Source organism: Pipistrellus hanaki (genome assembly GCF_964339955.1).
Source record: "Pipistrellus hanaki genome assembly, chromosome: 1".
Taxonomy (NCBI): Eukaryota; Metazoa; Chordata; class Mammalia; order Chiroptera; family Vespertilionidae; genus Pipistrellus; species Pipistrellus hanaki.
The window spans coordinates 73,946,419-73,955,143 of NC_140503.1; positions in this window are offsets into that span (position 1 = coordinate 73,946,419).

Genomic DNA, 8,725 nt, shown 5'->3' on the forward strand with positions numbered 1-8,725 from the left:
GGTACTCAAGCCCAGAAAACTGAGTCCCCAATGATAGAACAACCAATGCCTCATCTCCATGTTACTAAGTCCATCAGGTAATTTTTTTTTGCACATGTGTGTTTAGGCTCTTCCTTGTCCAATGGCAAACATGGTAGAGATGTATCTCTTTCCTTTAGAGCAGAATTTTCAATCTTTTTCATCTCCCGGAACACATAAACTAATCACTAAAATTTTTTGGTACACTAAAAATATATATTTTTCCCCTTCTAACAAAAAAAGAGAGGTAAAACATAGATTAATTTACAAAAAAAGTATAATTGCCTACCCTTTTTGCTCCAAAGTGACTTTAAAAAAAATCAGGTTCCTACACTTCTATATAAGAATTGCTGGTACCAAGAATTTACCAATCAGATACAACCATGTTATTCATGGGGATCAATAAGATGCAACTATATTATATGACCTCTATATTTGTAGTTTAAGACAGGACATTTACACCAGGTGACTATCATTTTTTATTTGCTAACATAAGGGAAAATATGTTAGTGAACCTGACAAAATAGTCTGGTTTTGATATTTTAAAAGTTCTTGTGGGGCACTGGTTCAAAATTTCTGCTTTAGAAAGCTGACCATCTGATGGGGAAGACAGAAACATCAGGGAGCAGAGTACTGAGTGGGAAGGACCATGGTAGGGTGATGCACGGGGGAGGAACAGAGCATCAACACCATCTACCAAACTGACATAGCAACCCATTCATCATCACAGTATCCACCTTAGAGTTTTATTTACAAATGCTCAGTGATAGAATCCATGTGTCTTGTCAACATTTTTAACCAAAGTACTGTCCTTGACATGCATTGGCCTAGAGTAAGGAATCACAGTGGCCCTTGTAGTTGAACCCACTGATTGGCTTAGCCTAGGTCATCCTTACTTTGGGTTGTCTGGGTTCAGTCCCACCCAAACCACATGGACCTGGACTGGAAAGAGCAGTTTCCCCAAAGGAAGTTTAGGTTACTAAAGTTGTTGATATCGAGTGAAATGAGAAAACGTGCTTGTCAACCAAAGACCAATAATTGTCCTTTCAGAATCCTCTGTGCTCTGTGCAGAGCCACACTTCTGCTAGAGCAGGCTTGGCACATTATAGGCTCACACCTGCTAAGCAAACTATGCTGATGAGCTCGCTACACTGTGAAAGACAGTTGCTTCTAAATGGCCTTTGCCCAATTCTGTTCAAAGATTGACTAAGCTTCTCTGAGTGGTTAGTCTGGTAATTTAAATGTCCACCTTTACATTTTCTGTTTTTTACAATATTTCTTTTTTCTTCAATATATTTTATTGATTTTTTTTACAGAGAGGAAGGGAGAGAGATAGAGAGCCAGAAACGTCAATGAGAGAGAAACATCAACCAGCCGCCTCCTGCACACCCCCCACCGGGGATGTGACCACAACCAACGTACATGCCCTTGACCGGAATCCAACCCAGGACCTTTCAGTCCGCAGACCGATGCTCTACCACTGAGCCAAACCGGTTTCGGCTAGTTTTTACAATATTTCTATGAGGAGTATTATGTATCAAAATACATAATTTCAGTGTAAACATCTTCCCTGTCCTATCACCTACACTCTAAACCTCTGCTTGTTTAAGTCCGCCTGCCTCATAGAAAACCTTTACAAAATAAAGAACCTTTCTGATGACAGTGGTAAATATGCTCATTAAGAAAGTTGGCCTTTTGTCCTGCAGAGAGTGCAGGTGTCTATTAAGGCAGCTTTGGCAGCAGCCTCTGGTCATGTCCTTGTTTCTTCTATTGTCCAGCTCCCATTTTGGCATTTTTCTGCTGATACTGAATCATCTGCTTCTACTGTCTCAGACTTTAGGTGAAAACCTGAAGCTGCTTTTCTAAAAAACTGTTAATCAGCAAAAGTACAGGGGCTACAGAATCACTCATTTTATGCTGTGACTTTTTGGGCTTCATGCTAAGATAGTTGACTTTATTTTATTTTTTTAAAATATATTTTATTGATTTTTTACAGAGAGGAAGAGAGAGGGTCAGAGAGTTAGAAACATCAATGAGAGAGAGTCATCGATCAGCTGCCTCTTGCACACCCCCTTTTGGGGATGTGCCCGCAACCAAGGTACATGCCCTTAACTGGAATCGAACCCGGGACCTTTCAGTCTGTAGGCCCACACTCTATCCACTGAGCCAAACTGGTTTCGGCAGATAGTTGACTTTAATTTGGAAATATGAAAATCAGTTCATTCTTGTTATAATTTTTTGTAGTTGTAATTATAGTGATGCTCATATTGTATAAAATGGCTCATTTAATAATGAAATACCAGTAATTTGATTAAAAAAAAAAGAAAATTGGAAAGTAGAAAGGAAAAATGCCACTCATTTGCACATCCCCCACAGAGAATGTTACCATAAGAAGTGTATTTTAAATACTTGGAATCACATTATACATACAATACAATATTCTTTTATCTTCCTTTAACCCAGCAACATAAGAATTTCTCCCATGTGCCGAAACTGGTTTGGCTCAGAGAATAGAGCATCGGCCTGCAGACTGAAAGGTCCCCAGGTTCGATTTCGGTCAAGGGCATGTACGTTGGTTGTGGGCACAACCCAGTAGGGGGTGTGCAAGAGGCAGCTGGTCGATGACTCTCTCTCATGGATGTTTCTAACTCTCTATCCATCTCTCTTCCTCTCTGTAAAAAATCAATAAAAATATATTAAAAAAAGAATTTCCCCTATGTTCTTAAAAATCTATTATTCAATACCACTGTAATCTTTCTTTCCCAGTTATTAAAAATTTTATCATGCAACTAGTTTTTGTAATCATTGGAATATTTTAAAAGCAATTTAAGAGGAACAACTAAAATGATCTGATTTCAAATTGTTCATTAATAATGATCTTTACTGTATTGAGGTATGAACTAACATATTTTACTCTCATGGATATCTGCATTTTTAAAAACTGAGGATTATGTTAAATATAAGATTATATTATAACCTTTATTGAATATTGAGACAAAATTCACACAACATAAAATTAATTATTTTAAAGTGTTCAATTCAGTGGCATTTAGTGTATTCAAAATGTTGTGCGACCACCAGCTCTCTCTGGTTTCCAAGCCTTCTCATGCCAGAAGAACATTTCATCCACATCCATTAAGTTGTTAACCATTAAGTTGTGTGTATCCACAAATGAATGGGTACTTATCACTTTCAATTCTCCTTCTTCTAGAAACACCCCTTCCTAGCCATTGGCAACCACTAATATTATTGCTGTCTCTATGAATTTGCACATTCTGTATATTTCATATTAAAGGAATCATGAAATATGTGAGCCGTTGTGCTTGGCTCCTATCACTTAATGTAATGATTTTGAGGTTCAAATAAGTTGTAGCATATATCAGTATTTTTATGTCTAATAATTTTCTGTGTGTGTGTGTGTGTTTGTGTGTGTGTGTGTGTGTGTGTGTGTGTGTGTGTGTGTGACAACTTACACCTTTATCTGTCAATTGACATTTGGGTTATTTCCACCTTTTGGCAATTATGACAAATGTTGCTATAAATATTTGCGTAAAAACTTCCATTTGACCTGGGCCAGTTTTCTCAATGGTTAGAGCATGAATACATGGATCAAGGGGTCTCAGGTTAGATTCCCAGTCAGGTGCAGGTACATCAGCTGTGGTTCAATCCCCAGCACAAATCAGGGTGTGTGTTGGAGGCAACCAATCCATGTTTCTCTCTCCCATCAATGTTTCTATCTTTCTCTTCCTCCTCCTTCTTCCCTTTCTATTTGTGTGAAAATCAATGGAAAAAAATATCCTCAGGTGATAACTTAAAATATAAACACCCTCCCCTTCCAGCAAATGAACCAAAATATTTCAGTGTGAATGATATATTTTCATTTCTCTTGGCTATACACCTAGGAGTGGAATTGATGGTCATTGATGGTAATCCTAGATTTAAGTTTTCAAGGAATCCCTAAACTGTTCATTGCAGTGTTGCATCATTTTACATTCCCACCAGCAACATACAAATACTTCCATTTTTTCACATCCCACCAACACTGGTTATTATTATTATCATTTTTTAATTATAGCAATCATTCTATAATAGGTATGGAATGGTATCTCATCGAGGTTTTGGTTTACATATTATTAATAACTAATGAGGTTTGGCATCTTCCCCAGGGTTTGCTAGTCATTCGTGTATCTTCTTTGGATAAATGTTGACCTTTCTCACCATCCCCATTCCTGTGTCCCTCACTATTTGGGTTGGTTTTTCAAGAGTTGTTCTGGAATCTTGAACATAGCCACCTTGACACACTATGCCGATTAGGCTGAAAATGCAAGGGTGGGGAGTTCAGTGAAACTTTTCTTTTAACCTCAATGGACAGTCAAATGGCCAAGACCATGTAGGAAAGTTCTCCCAAATTTAGAAGTAGAGATACAAAGTTAGGGGAAGTTACTGAGGTGGCAGACACTTGGAAAAGGGGGTGAAACAGGCACCTTCCTAAGAAAGAACTCCACCTGGGAAGAGCCTCACTGAAGAGACTAAATTTCTTTCTAGATGTGTCCAAAGTTAAGTCAAACTAAAAGATGGTGAAATTCATCTGTGATTTGTAATCTTAAGAACCTGAGTTTAAGTATAATTTAATAATAATTATATATCTTGAAGAGAAGATATGAAAATAGTACTAACAACTTAATGGTTGCTAATATTGATTAATCTCTGACCATAAATCTTCACTTCACCCTTTGAGTAAGCTACTTGTATTTCTTTTATTTTACACTTGAGAAATCTAAGACCCGCTAAAAGATAGGGGGCATGCTCTATATCACTCAGATCATAAGAGTGAAGGGGAACAGTGATTAGAATGCAGGGATGTGGTTCCATAGCTTGAAATCTTATCCACAACTCTATAAACATCATCATTTCTTATATTGTTCCAGGAATGTGGAGGAAAACAAAAGGGTGTGAAGAAAAAAAGTTTCTGTCTATATGTCTAATGTGAGACTCTTGTTCTCTTAGAAAAGGAAGTTATCTCAGTGGCTACCATATTGTGATGGAAAAGTTCTTTTAGATCACGTATTCCCTTTGCTCTTATCCTTTCCAACCATGTCAAACTTGCAGGTGGCAGGCCACATGCCTCGGTCAGGCCGTGAGTTTGACATGCTTACATCCCTGATCTTCCTCAACATGCAGGAGAATGTCATGTTCAGCCATTGATGGGCAATCAATCCCCTTGGGCCTTAGCATCTCACCAAATTGCATCTAGTTCCTATTGCAAGTGGGCAGGGTCATTCCCTATAAACAATGACAATGGCACAATGACATGACATTTCCACACTAACACATGGCATTTGAGGCTGCTGTTATAAAAAATTTCCATGAGCCTGATCATTCTCATATGCCACAATTAGAACCTATAGGCATAAGGGACCAGAACTTGGCTGATTTATTTAATCTGTCCATCAGACTCCACTGTGTTGTTGAGAAGAGATTCTCTCCACAGTTAGGAGTTTGCTCTACATTTCTATTAGGAAAGTAGAGTGACATTCAGAATTTCTGGAGTGTTTACATGACATCAAAAACAGCTTTGAGGGAGAGACCAGTAAGAGAAAAAGAACCTGTTTTGTGTTGGTGTGGGGAAGATTGTGTTTCCATCTGGCCCCTGTAGTAGTAAGGATGGGGAGAGAGGGCAGGGATGGGGAGAAAAAAAGGTCTATATGTCAGATGCACATCTATGAGATTCCTAAAGTTTGGCATCCACTAGAACACTCTAATTTTTCCTAAGGCACAGCCAGAAACAAAGAGCAAGGTTGAAATGTTGGGTTGAGGATAATTCATTGAAACTCTGGAGTGAGCAAATGTCTGGGGTCATGAGTAGAGAGGGCACTACAGAGAAAAGGGGAAGTGAGCTTGAGTGAAGACTGCATGCCTACTCCTACCAAAATAAGGTAAGTGTAACAACAAAGACCACTCAAATCAATTGGTGTTGATTGTACTTCTGGGTTAGAGAGACTTGTAATGGAGCCATGTTCTGGGTTGTGCTGATGCCTATGATGTGACCTTGCATCAACTTCTCCCCAACCCCCATTTCTCACATGAGGATCTTTATCTACCCAGGAACTTTGCCCAAAAGGTCATTTCTTTTCCCCAAAACATTTACAGTAGTTCCCTTAAGGTCGAAAGGTCACACCACACCCTTCTGGATTGAATGGGTTCTTTCTCTTCCCATCTCACTCAGGGTGTACTGTGTCTTACCACATCTCTACTGGATGTGGCCAATGGTTTGGTTTGGGGTAGGTAAGAGGGATGCTATTGAATCATTTACCAGAACCTCTAATATATGACTGAAAAACCTGGTGGGTCTTTCTTTCTCTCTATTTCTCAGTTCAGGGTAGGTGTAACAAAGTGTCGTGTTTGGAAAATCTAATTCACTCCTATAGATGCATGTGTCACAGCCCTATCTGTCCTTGAGTTTGGTATTACATCTCCTAGTTGTAGATATTCCCCTGATGGTACGTTCCTCTGTTTTTGACCAAATACCAGGAAGCCACACTGAAGCCATATGTGAACAAAGCAGAAGAGCTGGAGCATCCCAGCCAGCCCTTCAGAGTTCATCCAGAACTCAGGTATTGCAGTGACCACTGGGCCTCTGAGAGCCGTTTACCAGTGGAACTGTGGCTGGAGGATTGACTGTGATACCAATGACTATACTATTCTCTCTGTATTCTCTATGTGCAATCCTTTGCCAGAACCTCTAGTGTGTGATTGCAAAACTAGACATTTTTTTTATGTTCCCCTGTCTCAGGCTCCTAAGCCTGGAAGCCCGAACCTGTTACTGGACCGTAATTAATTCACTAAGTCTTTAGAAGTTTGTTTTCTGGCCCCCTTTGACATCCTATGCCAGTACTTAGGCTGTACAGCTACAGGCATTTTAAATGACTTCCCATAAGTGCTGACTCATAAGTGGTACTTTAACTCCTGAGGAGATAATGGGGACCAGAATCAGTGAGATTAGCATTGGTTTGTGTCTATGACTTGGTTCCTTTCTCCTAGAAATTTCATCCTTGTCACAGTGTCACAGGAACAGAAGGTCAGGCTTTTTTCTTGACCTCATAGAGAATATAATAGATAACAGGAGAAAAGTCTTATCTCAAGAGATTCCACCCTGGGATCTGCTGAGTGTCCCAGAGGAGAGGGTTTCCACTGACAAATTAGCTCTCAGCTGACTCTTTGGGCCTCGTGTAGGGAGAAGACTTAGCTATATTTAAGTAATTTGAGTCTGTCATTTGGGAACTGTTCTGTGTGTGTGTGTGTGTGTGTGTGTGTGTGTATTAATATAAGTACAGTGTGGGGGAAAGAGGGAACTTGAAGGGCATGAATATTAATCTGTATCTTACTATGTTCCAGAACATATGTAATTTATATGTTATCTCATTAAATTCTCCACCTTCTTCATGGGCATCATCATTAATAATAGTTTAAATGAAACAACTCAGAGATAATGTGATGTGCTCAAGGCCACATGGTTACAGAAAGTGCACACATACACACATACACACTCACACACAAAGAACACGTGCCTGCCAAAGGGCAAACAATCCTTATTCCACTCTAAGAAGTGGTGGAGCCATAGCTGGCAGATTTTAGCTCAGCAAAAAGTGTGTTTCTTGGAATGGCTGCTCAGGTAGCCCAGGTGCTTTCTTTCCAGACACCTGTTGTAACAAAGGCTGGAAAACCTCTTAGGGGCTCTGAAACTTTCTCATGGGTGTGTGCATAAAATGACTTTTAAGACCCCTTACAGTTCTGAGCCTGTTAGAAGAGACCTGACCTGGGGATTAGGAGCCCAGGGCTCCAGTTCCGTTAGGTGGCTCAATTGCTAATTTTGGGGCTTCATTTTCCTCATCTAACAGAAGGAAATTGGGCTATGCAGAAGCTTGCAAAACATTGCTAACCATAGAAACCTTTCCTTGAATGGATTATATTTGAGTCAATGTAGCTTTATGAAATCATATATCTACTAGAACAGTGGTCAGCAAACTGGGGCTCTCGAGGCACATGTGGTTCTTTGACCCCTTGAGTTTTTAGAAAAGGCCAGCTTAGGAGTACCCTAATTAAGTTAATAACAATGTACCTACCTGTATAGTTTAAGTTTAAAAAAATGGGCTCCCAAAAGAAATTTCAATTGTTGAACTGTTGATATTTGGCTCTGTTTACTAATGAGTTTGCCGACCCCTGTACTAGAGGCCTAATGCACATAATTTGTGCAAGGGGGTTGGCCCTGGAAGTCCAGGCTTTACCTGGAAGGGCATGGGGAAGGTTGTTCTGCCATCTGGCCTAATTAGCATATTAACTCTTTATTATATAGGATATTTATACCTATATCTATAACCATGTACATGGGCACAGGTAGACATATTTATATATTTATATATGTGCACATTTTATATGAATACATGCACACATATGTATATTTGTGTGTCCTTGTATGCATGGTTGCATATTTTTGTTTGCTTTGATCTCTTCATTTTCCTTTTCTGAACATGATCTTGGTACATCTTTGCTTCAGGCCCTTCAGCATCCAGATAGAAGCTGTGTGGAGTCATCTGTTCTCTCCTCATTACGAAAGTGACTGAGATCATTAAGATATTCTGCTACAGAGGTCTTTGTGGGCAATAAGACGTGAGAAGACACACCCTCAAGGGTGACAAAAACCCAGAAA